A 14,322-nucleotide genomic window follows, 5' to 3' on the forward strand; every position below is an offset into this window, starting at 1 on the left:
ATACGTCTTAGGCAAAAGTTATGGATAAAAGAATAAGAAAATAAAAAGGCAGGCAATGCTTGCTTGAACTAAAAATCGAAAGGTAGCTCGAGTATTCATTACAAGAAGCAAAACTTTTCAAAAATTCTACTCCAACCTCTATTATTACTCTTGCCTACATTTGCCTCCGGAAAAGTCCATGGATACATCAGGCCAAAGTTGTACCCTCCACGCTCCACTAGAAAGTTAAGTTCATGGTGGACAATAAAGACATGATTATCAGCAAACCACCAACTATCCCATACGTGGATGCGACGAAGGAAGCCCTAAAAGTCACGTTCCAAACATTAGAGTGGATCACATCGAGAAAATCTTTAACAATAGGAACTTGGTAGCACAAATTTAAATTAAGAAGGGTTGCCAGCCAGGACAAGGGCTTGGTAAAAATGCTCAAGGATTAACGAAGCTACCCGACTTCCAAGATAGTCCAAGAAGACAGGTCTTGGGATATAAGTCAGTTATCGCTTCAAGGGAGAAAGAGTTGAGAAATCTCCCTTTGCGTCATATCTTTAAAAGCACTGGTTTTCTAACATCTGAAAAAATCAGCTCTGATGATCAAGGGGACTGAACCTTTCTAAGGGGCATTCTCCCTCCTCCAGTCTGTGTATGAATCACGAACTCGGGGCATGCCTGAGCCCTCGAGATACATTAAAAGGGCATGTTTAAATTGAAAACATTGTCCTAAATGCCATACTTCTCTATTTAGTTTCTTTTCTCTCTCATGTCTATTATAGACCACATTAATAAACCTAGGATGAATGAGCACATTTAACTTGCAAACGTCATTAGAAGCATTTAGCTTAAAATTGCGTTAACATCAAATACACATACATCATTAAGCGATAGTCTAAGCATGACTTTGGATAAAAATCCAATAAAAATAATAAGGGACAATTCCCTTTCTAAAAAATGAAAATAATAAAAATGATCATCTCATAAATGCTGTTGAAAAAGCCAAAACAAGACAAAAAGTCTAAAACAAAAACAAAAGGCAAAAGCCCGGTATGAAACCCAAAAAAGGGGTTGTGCTAAAGTTAGGGCATGACTCGCTAGGAATCCCACAAAGAGGATGACTTAGGAAAAATTTAGAGTCAAAAGAAAGTCCGCTAGGATACCCACAAAGGGATGTGGGTATCCTAGGCAAACGTTAGGACACAAAGTAGTATCCCGAACTGAAAACCGAAAAGTGGTTCGAGAAGATCATTAGCTAAAAAAAACAAAAATCCCTAAGTTATGACTTGATTTTCAAACATAAAGATTAAACTAAATGTGGAAGTTGATTTTCCTAATTTGAACATGCTCATTTATTAACTTAAACACTGACTACCCTAGGCCATCCATTCTTCTAAAACTCTTTTCAAAGAATGCTTTTAGAAAAGCTTTTGCGAAATCAATAAATATATACTTTCCTTTCTCTTCTTGACCTACATGGAATTTAGACAATGTTGGAGAGATACACAAAGATTTCACAATGAATACTCATGGATTGAGAAGGGAAATGTCCTGGAATAGAGTTTAGGGACATTTGATCCAAAGAACTAAGATAAGGATTATACCCCATAAAGACAAAGCAAGGCCAAAGGGTACAATCTCAGGTCAAGAGAACACCCTGACATAAATGGATCAGGCATGGTCAAGGCTAACAATCCATAAATAACAACAGTTAATGCATATAGATTAATTTCTTAAAATTTAAAAATTAATCTGCATTAGCATACGCATTCATGCACATCATGTATATGGCATAGACCTGCATATATGGGTATTATTTTTTTCTCAACAAAAAATAAAAAATAAATAAATAAGCGAATATCCCTTGGAATACACCCTGGAATGGGCATATTCCCTTTAGGACGGTCATTCCAATGAGTATGGCCATTCTAGGGCCATTTTTGTGCCTATAAAAGGAGGCTTCCACCCCCTCCTTACTCACTCCAATTCTCTCTTGCAACTTGCATCTTTCTTTGTATCTTCTAGCTTTCTTGGTTTCATTTTCATAAGCTTAGTCATGAGTAGAAGGCTGGACAAGCACTCAAGAGGTTCCACCCTGGTCGAAATGACTCCTGCCATCTAGAGAAGGTGTGAGTTTTTAAGAGGATTCGAGTTCTATGCAACAAAGGTGTTGGGTATCGAATTCTTGGAAGAACTTGGGCTCGCTAATAAGGTGAAAGGATACCTAGCCAATATTGGTTGGGAATTTTTATTAGGAATCAACGAGAGGGGATTCTAAAATGCCACACGAGAATTCTTGGCATCGATGACTCAACACACATTGCAACCACCCTTTGGAGGCGACATTCCCATGGTAACCTATTGGATGAATGGGGGTTACCACTCTCTTATGTTGGAGAACTTTAATGTCTTCTCCAGATTCGTTCCCTTGGAGAGCATAGTTACTCCTGATTACAATGAAGCCTTGATAGCGAAACTAATCGACAAGTCGATCAATGCTCTGTGGATGGATTTAATTGGTGTATCCATCATGCCAAAGACAGTAAAGGCCTCCAACCTTAAAGATCCAACACTTTGCATTCTCCATAATTTTATTGCAGGATCCATTCATGGACATTGAGACAGCGATAGGGAAATGATTAGGTTTGACTTGTTGCCCCTCTACTGCATGAAACAAGGATGGAAGTGCAATCCCGATGTTTTCTTTCTCTAGCATGTCACTGACTTTGGGATTAGGGAAGGCACCGAGAGGCGTTCGGGCCATATTCTAGTATGTTCCCTATTCACACAATTGGCTACTTTCCACAGAGTTACCGAGGAAAGTTGTGATGTAGGCCCAAGCCCAAAGATGATTGGGGCATATTCTCTCCTCAACATAAAGATTATCCAAAAAGATGGGAGAGGATATATTCTAGGGAAGCGATCACTGTTGACCACTTCAACTTTGATTTCGAGATTGAAGCTGGAGAGTCTTTGAGTCCACAGTTTCAATAGTCAGAAGATGTGGGAGACATCCGCCGCCAATTAGAGTAGATGCGGGGTATAATCAAAACCTCTTCCACCAATATGGTCAGAGACTAAGCTCATTCATCCCATAGGTAGATCATTACTTTGATTCTATAGAGTAGTAGTTTGATGCTACAAGTTGCCTTAACTTAGAGATGCGACAAGATCATGAACAAATATTCACATGGCTAAAACGTCGCTTCCCGTCACCCTTTACCAACAACTAAGCTTATGCTTGTCTTTTCTTTCTTGCACTTTGTTCTACTTGAACCTTTCCTTATATGAATCATTTTAATTAATGCAATGTTATTTCCTTCCAATCGTGTCCTTTATTTTAATAAGAAGAGTTTAGAAAATAAAAGATAAACATACAATAAGAGGCTAAGCTTCAATCTATAGAAAAATTTGAAGCTTAGGAAATAAGAAAAACATAATAAAAGGTTGAGCTTCACCTTGTGAAAAGCCGAAGCTCAAAAGAAAAAACAAAAAATAAGGAATAACTTTGAGACATCAAAGATTGAATAGCTAATTAGGCTACCAAATAAGAAAATCCAAAACCAAGGGCATAAATCGCCCCCCAACCAAAGCAAGATAGCATAAATCAGCCAGGAAGACTATCAGAAAATCAAGTCCATTTCAAGCAACAAACTCAGCCCAAGCATAGCCTTCTATCAGTGGCACCAAAATCAGAAAATCCTCCTCATAAGAACAAAAACATTCAAAATGATAACCCCGGATGGGTAAATCACATAATAAGTAATGAGTACAACAAACACTTGGAGCACGAAATTCTCCTTGTTGATGTTGCTCAACAAACAATCAACATCGGGTATCGTCCAAAAATGGATACGATCCCCTAGTGACATTGCTTGTCAAAATACCCAATTAGGGTTATCATTTGCTCAAAGATCCACATCAAGCCTAAAGAGGCTTCAAATAAATAATATTGAAAGCGCCAAAAACATCCCCAGTGGGAATCAAGCCTGGAAAGGCTTTGACAACAAGATTTTTGCTTAACATAGGGGCAATTCACAAAAATTATTATCCTTGGTGGATTTCTCTACAAAATATAGCATCGATGGCTCAACTCAACAAAGAGTTCACAAGAGTATATCCCCAGTAGAGTAGTTAAAGTCTTACCTAATCAAGGGATAAAATATAAATCATTATCATTGATGGATTCAACTACCGAAGAGGCATTGTCAGCATCGACTGCTCAAAATCCTTCCCCAATAGAGCAAAAAGGATTTTTATCCAATCAAGGGATTATCCCCCAATAGAATCATTTGCTAAAAAGGCTTTATCCTTATAGTGGAGAATTTACCAAGGAAGATCATCCCCGATGGATTGCTTCTAAAAAAAGTAAAAAAAAAAACGAGAGTTACCCATTTCGGTACTCATCCAGGAAAAACCTCAAAAAGCATCACTTACTCAAGTCCAAACAAGACATATACAAGAAAATATTCTTCACTACACCAAAATTGGCTTTTAGTGTCATTTATTTAGTGGCGGTCACAAAAAACTGCCCCTAAATTGAAAGGTTACTGTCGGTTAAGTAATTGACGTTAAATATTAGTATTTTGAGGCGATTTCTTAACCACCATTAATATAAAATAATAATTGAATAAATTCATATATATATATATATAATTATTGTGTCATGCCAACGGTTATATGTAACCGTCCTAAAATTTTATTTCTCGATGGTTTGGAACCACTAGCATATTTAAAATAAAATTTTAATTTATTCTTGTGGCGGTTTGGTAACCACCATTATGTTAAATTAATTATATTTAATTTTTTCACGCTATGTGCCTCAAGGTTTCGCGCCTCCTCATTTTCCCTTTTCCCACCAATGTGTTTTCCTCGGAAAAAAAAAAAAGAGAGAAATACAAGACAACACACTAATCCCTCGCTTCAGACCAAAAACACAAGTTCTCTAATCCTTTCACTAGTTTCACCGACAATGTTTTGTTAGTTCTGATGGCTTCACCACTCTTGGTTCGTGATTGGCTTCGCTATTGATAGCTTCAAGATTTTATACAAATAGGTTAGTAATTCCTTCTCAAATTACTTGCTCTTTGTTTTCAATTTTTATGAACATTTGTTACAAGGTGGGATAATACATGCAAAGGTTAGGTACAAGGTAGTGCCTGTTCCCGTAACAAAGTAGTTGAGTCCTTAAAGGTGGCCATAAACATCAATTGTTCTAATTAAAGGGTGGGGCTTTGGGTGAGCATGAGGTTAGAAGAGCAAATAGTAGTGGACAAGAGCCCCATCTTGTTTGGCTATAGCTTCCCTCTATCAATGGTGAAAAATAACTATATTCTAGATCTCTAATTGTCGAATATGTGTATGGTGAATTGACTAAAAATTTTAGTGGATATCATGCAGAATTTTAATTTGCAAACAATTTTGTAGTAAAGTTTTTAATCCTTATGGCACTTGCGGTGTTGAGTTTTACATATTAGGTTTTTTTTTGTAATTGTTATAATTTTTAGTTCTTTTTAGGATATCATAAGAACTTTAGGATTGTTTTTGTAGTTGTTTTTGTAGTTGTTTTTGTAATTTTTTTGATTATAAACTTTAACATTATTTCATATTGTTAGAACATCTTTTAAATTCTCTTTTGCTAGTATATCTTCTATTTCTCCTCTAATTTTAATGATTATGATAATATGTGTATCATTTGCTTAAGAATTCTTTTTTAGGAAAAAACATAAATAAATTAAAATTTGAAAATATTATATAAGTTTTGTTACAAATTATTTTATATAATTAAAAATGTATAGGTAAATTAAATGTAGAAGTACCAAATTTCTGCGATATATATGAATAATAAAATGTAAAATAAAAAAAAATGCATTGGCTAGAATATTTATACATAGTGGTGTGTAAAAAATCACCAACAATGTGATAAAAGAACATACTAAGTTAGAATGGTTTTGCATAGTATCAATGTTGGCATCGCCAAAAAAATGAGACTTAGCATCGATACATATAGTGGTGATTATAAAATCGCCATAAAATTTGCACATAGTGTTAGTTCACAAACTGCCAGCAAAGTGAGATGTATAACTATAAAACTATTAGCATCATTACAGATAGTGGCGGTTACAAAATCGCCAACAAATTTGCACATAGTGTTAGTTTAGAAACCGCCAGCAAAGTGAAATATAGTGACAATTTGAAAATCGCCAGCATTTAGAACTTAACCTTTCAACAGTTATTCCGGCAATTGCTCTAAAATGACGTCATATGGCCTTATGGCAGAAGATATGGTGTCATTTTTATAACCGCCAGTGATGTTTTTAATGTCGGTTAAAACCTCCATTAAAGATTAATAAAACCACCAGTAAAAACCAGTTTTGTTGTAGTGTTTACCAGTAGATCAGTCAAGATTTTACCTAACATAAGGGCAACATGTAAAGATTAATGGCCTAGTTGGACTACATCTCTCATCATGAGAAATCCTTAGTAGTGAATGCTTAACTTGGTAGAGTTCAAAAACAATCCCCAGTTGATAAGTCAAGACCTAACACAAGGATAATCAATAAAAATCAATGCCCTAGTTGGACTCCTCAGCAGGAAATGCTTAGCTTGAGTGAGTGTCAACCAAGAGGATCAATCAATCAAAAATCTGCCCAATAAGAGGCTTTTAATCAAAATGTCATCCCAGATGGACTCTCTCTCAAATAAAAAGACTTGCAAACACAAGCAATAGGCCTGGGGAGGCTGATTCAATAATACCCAACCTAGAAAAAAGGTGAGTTGACTGTAGTTTTGGGGCTAGGGGAGGCCGATTCGAGGGTATTCTGTGAACAGCCGTACTCCGTGACCTAAAGAGGTCCATAATACCAAAACCCGAGCAGGTATATGCAGAACATACTCCGGGGGCCTGGGGAGGCCGATTCAATAATACTCAACCCAAAAGAAAGGTGACTTGACCGTACTCTAGGGGGCTAGGGGAGGCCGATTCGAGGATACCCCAACCGGACAAGTGAACAATCGTACTCTAGTGACTTGAGGAGGTCCATAACACCTAAACCCAAATAGGTATATGTAGACTGTATGTACTTCGGGGGCCTAGGGAGGCTGATTCAATAATACCCAACCTAGAAAAAAAGGTGACCCAACCGTACTCTAGGGTCTAAAAGAGGCCGATTAGAGGATATCTTAGCTGGATAGGTGAACAATCGCACTCTGGTGACCTGAGGAGGTCCATAATACCTAATCCCAAACAAGTATATGTAGACCGTACTCCAGAGGCCTGGGAAGGCCGATTCAACAATACCCAACCTAGAAGAAAGGTGAACCGACCGTACTCTAGGGGCTAGGGGAGGCCGATTCAAGGATACCCCAGCCAGATAGATGAATAAATGTACTTCGGTGACCTGAAGAGGTCCATAATACCTAAACTCGGATAGGTATATACAAACTATACTCTGGAGGTCAACAATACCCAACCCGAAAAGGTGAATGATCGCACTTCGGTGGCCTGGGGAGGCCAACAATACCTTACTTGGAGAGGCTACTCAACAATCGGCAAGAACCACTAATCTTTTCCTAGTCTAGAGAGGCTAAGCTTAGACAATACACAACATCAACATTCAAGACTTGAAGACGGATTTCCATAACAGTCAACCTTCAGATGATCTGTTAAGAATCAGAGATCTAAAGGCCCGAACAGACACGTATCCATGTCTTTACTTGCCCTTGAAAAAAAATGTATTTCTATTTGAAGGTTAAGAAAAGAGGGGCAGTTGTAGACATCAATTTCTGTCTGGGTTGAGAATCCAAAGGCGAGAAGCTTCATAAATGAAGGAAATGTCCCCCAATAGGAGTTCTAGACTCAAGGATGCTTCATAAGGAGGCATTAGACCTTTAGAAGGCATTCCAAGAAGTCAAAGAACTAAGAAAACAAGTTTTTGAACATTGAGAATAAGCATATTGGTCATGAGAACATCCATACTCAATGTCACTGAGTATGGTTTTTCCTAAACAAAAAATTACACTTGCAAAAATGGGTGAGAACGATCGTTCTCCCCTTAGAATGGTTGTTCCCACTCCCTGACACCTATAAATAGAGCTTAGCTACACCACACTAGACACACCTTCCAAAATTTGAAATTTTGGACTTCTTTCTCTCGACTCTATTCTGAAGCACTTTGAGTAAAAATAAACTCATTGAGAGCCTAATTAGGAGATCTCAAGCCCTTCGGCTGAGATTTCAAAGTTTCTAGTTTAAATTTTCGAGCATTCGAGAGGCTTCTGTAGAATGAGGAGGCAGCTGCAAAACACCTTCAAGTTTTTCTTCTAATAAAAGCTTGCTTCAGAGGTTCTTTTTCTATTCCTTGTCTTATTTATTGCTTTAAATAATGTATGTTTAAATTAGCATTCATGTAGATAACATATTCACATATCTGTAATAAAAGGGTAAAAACGATAATCTTTGCTTAATTTTTACTAATGAATACGTCATAGGATACTAATACTAGGCACTGTGGGGTGCCTAACACATTCCCCATGAGTAACTAACCCTTATGCCCAACTATGTTTCAAAAATGATTTTCTTTTTTTTTTTATGTTTTGAGCAAAATATCAGTGGCGACTCCATGAATCTTTCAAAACCATCAACGGAGGATTATTCCGGTCATAGGGCATTCCAATGTTGGTGAGATTTCAAATTGGATGTCAGGCTTTCTTTAGTTGGGTTCCGATAGTCGTGTGGTTCTGTAGCACCATCTCATACTCTTTATACAAATGATATTATGGTGTTTTTTTGAGGAACTTCTTCTAATATTAAAAATTTAAAGTTTATTCTTTTGTTGTATAGTGAAGCTTTGGGTCAACTCATTAGTCCTAAAAAATGCAAATTTTATCATACGTCTATGTCTTCTTCTTGAGTAGCCAAGATTATAGATATTTTGGATTTTGTGGTTGATAGAGCACCTTTCATCTATCTTGGAGCTCCTATTTTTAAGGGTAAACCTTTTGCTAGATACCTACAGGATATTGTTGCCAAGATTAAGGCTAAATTAACTTCTTGGAAGGGATCACTTTTATCTATGATGGGTCATGTTTAGTTGGCAAACGCTGTCATTTTAGGAATGATCTTGTTCAACTTTCATATTTATTTATGTCCAAAAGCAACGATAAAGCAGGTGGAAAGGTTAGTTAGGAACTTGATTTGGTCTGGTGATTTAAATGCTTCTAAGTTAGTCACAATTGCTTGGAAAATAGTTTGTAGGCCATATTGTGAAGGTGGGATGGGTGTCATGCCCATTGCTAAGCTTAATGAAGCTTGCATGGAATTTCTTTCTATTTGATGAGTAATGGTAGTTCTTATGTGAGCTAGATTTCTTAGAAATAAGGTTCCTTTTGGTGGCTTATAAATCTTCTTCAATTTGGTCTTCTATCCTTCATCATTGGTTGGATATTAAAGTTAGCATGAGGTGGTTAATTGAGGATCGTAGAAGCATAAAGTTTTTGAATGATGGGTGGTATTTTGAGCATTCTATTGGGGACATTCTTGGTGCTTCTCTGAGGATGTAACATAAACTTTTTGCTCCTATTAGTTGTTTTGTGAATTTTTCATCTTGGTAAGTTCCTTCTATTTTGTTATGTAAAATTCCTAGTTTTCCTGTTGCATTATCATGTATTCATATTCCTCGTGGACTTGACAATGATCAACCTATATGGAGGTCTTCAGACTCTAGTGAGCTTTCTCTAAAAAAAGCTCGTCTTCATGTATCCATTTCAGCTCCACATTGTGCTTGGGCTAAGGTTGTGCTGACAATGTTTTGCCTCCTACACGATCTAGTATTGTGTGGAGGTTAATCCTTAATATGTAGCCTACAAATGACGATTTGAGGTTTCTAGGAGTTTTCTTGGTGTTTGGGTAGTCTTTGCGGTGCAGCTATTGAGACATCAGAGCATTTGTTTCTTCGTTGTCTTTTTGCATGCGACTTATGGATGTGTCTACAAAACATCATTCAACATCCTATAAATTTATCATCTTTGCAATGTGTGCTTCTCTTCTTAGATCAATAATGGAGTGTTCAAGTTTAAGACATATTGATATCTACTTTGGTTCATATAATCTAGTTAATTTGGATGAGATGGAATAATGTCAGATTTAGAAATACAGATTTATGTTGGCGTTATTTATTTTTATGATTATTTATGCAATGGAACTATCTAGTTCTTTATTTCCAAGGTGTTGTTCACACTCTTGAGAAGATGTTAGAATATTGAAGATTTTTTTGGTTATCCTGCACCCTCCAAAACCCTTGCTTGTTAAGCAGGTTGACTGACCATAGTTGTAGGTTTGTAAAATGCAACATGGATGGTAGGGTTAAGGGCTCCTAGTCTGGTTGCAAGTGATGGGCTAGGTTTTTAGAGATCATAGTGGTGGGTTTTGGGGAGGGTTTGTTGCTTTTCTAGGCATAAAAGATGATCTTCATGTTGGGTTGGTAGCAACTATGTTGACTATAGAACATACACATGAGGTTGGTTGATACAAACCTTGCCTTGAATGTGACTCGAAGTTGGTGCAAGCAGTTTTTGGTAGTAATATTTCTATTGTTCCTTGGATACTACGTAGTAGATAGAAACATTGCCTACAAATTTGTTTGAGTATGCAATTCTTTTCATCTCTCATTTTTAGGAAGGGTAATGCTTGTGTTGATAAGTTACTGCATTATGGGCTTCAACACAAGCTTAATTTTGTTTGGTGGGATCTATTACCCAACTTTATTAGGGAGGATTTCTTTTGCAATCGTTGTGGGTTGCCTTCGTTTGGATTTTGTTGATTTTTCATGGATTTTGGCCTAGTCCCTCCATCACTTGTTAGTTTTTTTTCTTCAAATTTAACTTTAATTTTATTTGAAGCATATTGCAAATAATTGATAGGGCTAAGGATGTCAACATTGTTGAGATGCCTTAACTCTATAATGATGCATGTGTGTGATATTATTATAATGTAGAATTTTTTTCTTCAAACAATAATTTTATGACTCAAATTTATTTGTTTATAAAATTATATTTTTAACTATATTTCATACACACCTTATAGTTTGACTTAAACAATTTCTAGTTGTATTGATATCAGTTCAATTATAATTATTTTTTAAAATTTAATAAATCTATTCCAATATAATTTATTTTAAGCATTTTCTAGTTGTATCGATATCAGTTCAATTATAATTATTTTTTAAAATTTAATAAATCTATTCCAATATTATTTACTTGAAAATTTATTTATTTATTTTTAATCAATTTTACATATAAAATTGTTCTATATACAAATATTAAATAATTATTCAAATTCTAAATTTATAAATTAATTATTACTAAACATTATAAGATTTCACATAAAAAGTAGGGGGGAAATATTCTTTAATAATATTTTATGTATTTGGTCATCCCATTTAAAATATTCTAGCTCCATTATTGTTTATTGATGATCAATTTTTTTTGGTGTTTCATTGATTCTAAGACTTCGTCTTAGACTAATCTAGTTCAATCAAGAGGTAAATAAAGTTTGATTAAAGATTATTTTCATTAAAGATTGAACTTAGACAGTGTCCAAACGATCTTGTGTTCAACTCCTTGATTATTGTTGACCAAAATTTAAAATTATGAATTTAATTAAAAAACTTTCAAAATAAATAAAAATAAAAGGAGTAATTAGCACATTACTATACTATGTTAACATAATAATAAAAAGATGATAATTATTATGTCACAATATTTAGTAAGTATAAATTAGCATAGTTAATAAATTTGAATTTAATTACAAGAATTTTAAATTATAAGAATTCTTTTTAAGTATTTTTAACTATAATGATCTAATTAAAAATTTTAAAACATCACATATACTTGCATATTTATTCTATTGTTTATACATCTCTTTAGTCCATTATAATACTTTTCATTTATTAGTTCGTATCCGTTAATATGTGTAATTTAATAAATATATTTAAATTTAAAAAATTGTTCGAATGTGAACGTAGAACCTCCATGAAGGTCAATTCTAGTGTAACAGTGATAGTGGTTGAGAGCTAACAATGGTAATCACTACAAACACTTCAACGTTTAAATAAATAAATAAATAAATAAATATATATAATAGATGTGCAAAATTGCAAGCATGAAATGTCTTGTGTATTTAGAATCAAATTCTTCATTCTCTCTTTACATCCAATAAAAATAATAAAGAATAATTTCTCCATCAATTTAATGTGATTCTTATTTGAATGCCAATTCCATACACACATTTAAATATGTCTTTGTATAATAATAGTTAAACATTTATCGTGAATTCATTTTCATGGCTTTTCTATATTATCTACATTCATATAAAAGAATAATGTTAGGATAATATACACAAATTTTAGATTCAAATTATACCAAAAATTTTTTTTGAAAGAACATAAAATAAATAACTATATAATTAAAGTACAAATAAAATTTCACATCATTCAAACAAAAAGATAAATATAAATTTATATACATACAATTATCTGTATTAATTAAATTTTTTTAAAATAATATTCGAAAATAAAATCGTAAAAATTTAAACACAAAGCAACTCACCCTCATTTCACAACAAATCAATTTTAAGCATTTATACGAACTTGGGATATCAATTTTAAGCGTTTATGTGATTAGAAAACTATCATTAATCGATCTAACAATACATCTTCAAAAATTTTGTCAATTATTTATTCCAATTTTTAAGATTGAAATAATCATTAAATATAAATTCCACGAACGATCCCTATCGATCACTGGATATATAATCTTTTATAGTAGATTTTCTACCTAGTGAATCCACATACCTGTTCCTATAGATCCCCGTATCCAAAATGATATCATATATTATATGTTCATTGAAAGCTATTATACGGATTTCATTTTTCATTGATTGTAATTGGTTATGCATGCTCCTTTCTCTGCACATCTACGAGCTTAGATGAATATAGCCTTATTATTGTCACATCCTTATTCACTCCCAAACGTCAATAGACACATGTTGCTAGTTTTATACTTCCATCTTTTCTCATTAATAAGATCTTATCTAGTTGACTGCCATGGAGTACGTGTATTCACGTTAGTTATATATAGGACCCTAAGTTAGGTTCTAAATCTATGTGTCTATATCTTTGTCCTTTTCTCTTCATTTGTGACCATAGAAACCAAGTGCTTGTTTTGTTTTTATACATGTTATTGACAATAATAATGAAAATAAAGGGGGGTTTGAATTTGATATATGCTATGATTTGGATATATATATCCAAGCAACTTCATAGCTTAATCGATTATTGACGCCAAAAGAAACAACAAAACCGGCCTTTATCTGTTTGGCTTGGTCTAATTAGAGAAACACATGTTAACAATTAGTGGGGGGAAAAGGTTCATTACTAATTTGAACTTTATGGAGAATTAAAATAATGTATGAATCTTGAGTTTGATTAGAAAGTAGGGGTCCTAAGGGATAAGGGATTCCTGTTATATGTAACGAACAAAATAAAAAGACAAGTAAAAAATGACACCCAAAAATAATGCTTTAATAGGAATAATGTAGGAAAAAAGTTCTTTGTTATATATGGCTATGTACCATATATATATCGTCATCTACGACGTTGGATGCAGTGCAAATTGTTCCATGTTATTAATGAATATTGAAACCTTTCTCTGCCTTCTTTAAGTTTACATTAAAATTGTACGAAAGTCTATTTGTACTCGTTTTTATTATGTAAATTTATATATATCCATGTAATGGTGCGTTTAATGAGAATTTTTTTTTGGGTTTAGAACACTAGTATTTATCGAAGATGGTTTTGTTCGAACTGAAATGGATTACTATGGTGGGAAAGTTTTTTTTTTCTTCTAAGTATTTCTTTTTATGGAAATTTTAAATTGGGATTTAATATAGAAAGGTATTTAAATCTTCATTATAAAGGCTTCTCATTGGTTATATTTTATATTGTTAATTTAAAAGACGATCTTAGATTCCTCATATTTTTTAATAAATTTTAATGATAACAAACACTACATCTTTAAACAATAAAACACTTTTAAAAAGTCGTTGTTTCAGACTTTATAAGACAAAATAGTGCTTGTAAGACGAAGCAAATAAGACAAAACATACAAAATATTCTTAATGATCATTATTAATTATGACTGATGTTTTTTAATTTTCAAATAAATATTTTATACCTTAACAAATCGAAAGTCGTTATTTTAGAATTCACATTCTATTAAAAGTGTATATAAATATGTGAAGCATCAAAACAAAGGCACTGGAAAAGGAGTGCA

The sequence above is a fragment of the Cajanus cajan genome, chromosome 9 (assembly GCF_000230855.2).
Source record: "Cajanus cajan strain Asha chromosome 9, NIPB_CcT2T_4, whole genome shotgun sequence".
In the NCBI taxonomy this organism is placed as follows: Eukaryota; Viridiplantae; Streptophyta; class Magnoliopsida; order Fabales; family Fabaceae; genus Cajanus; species Cajanus cajan.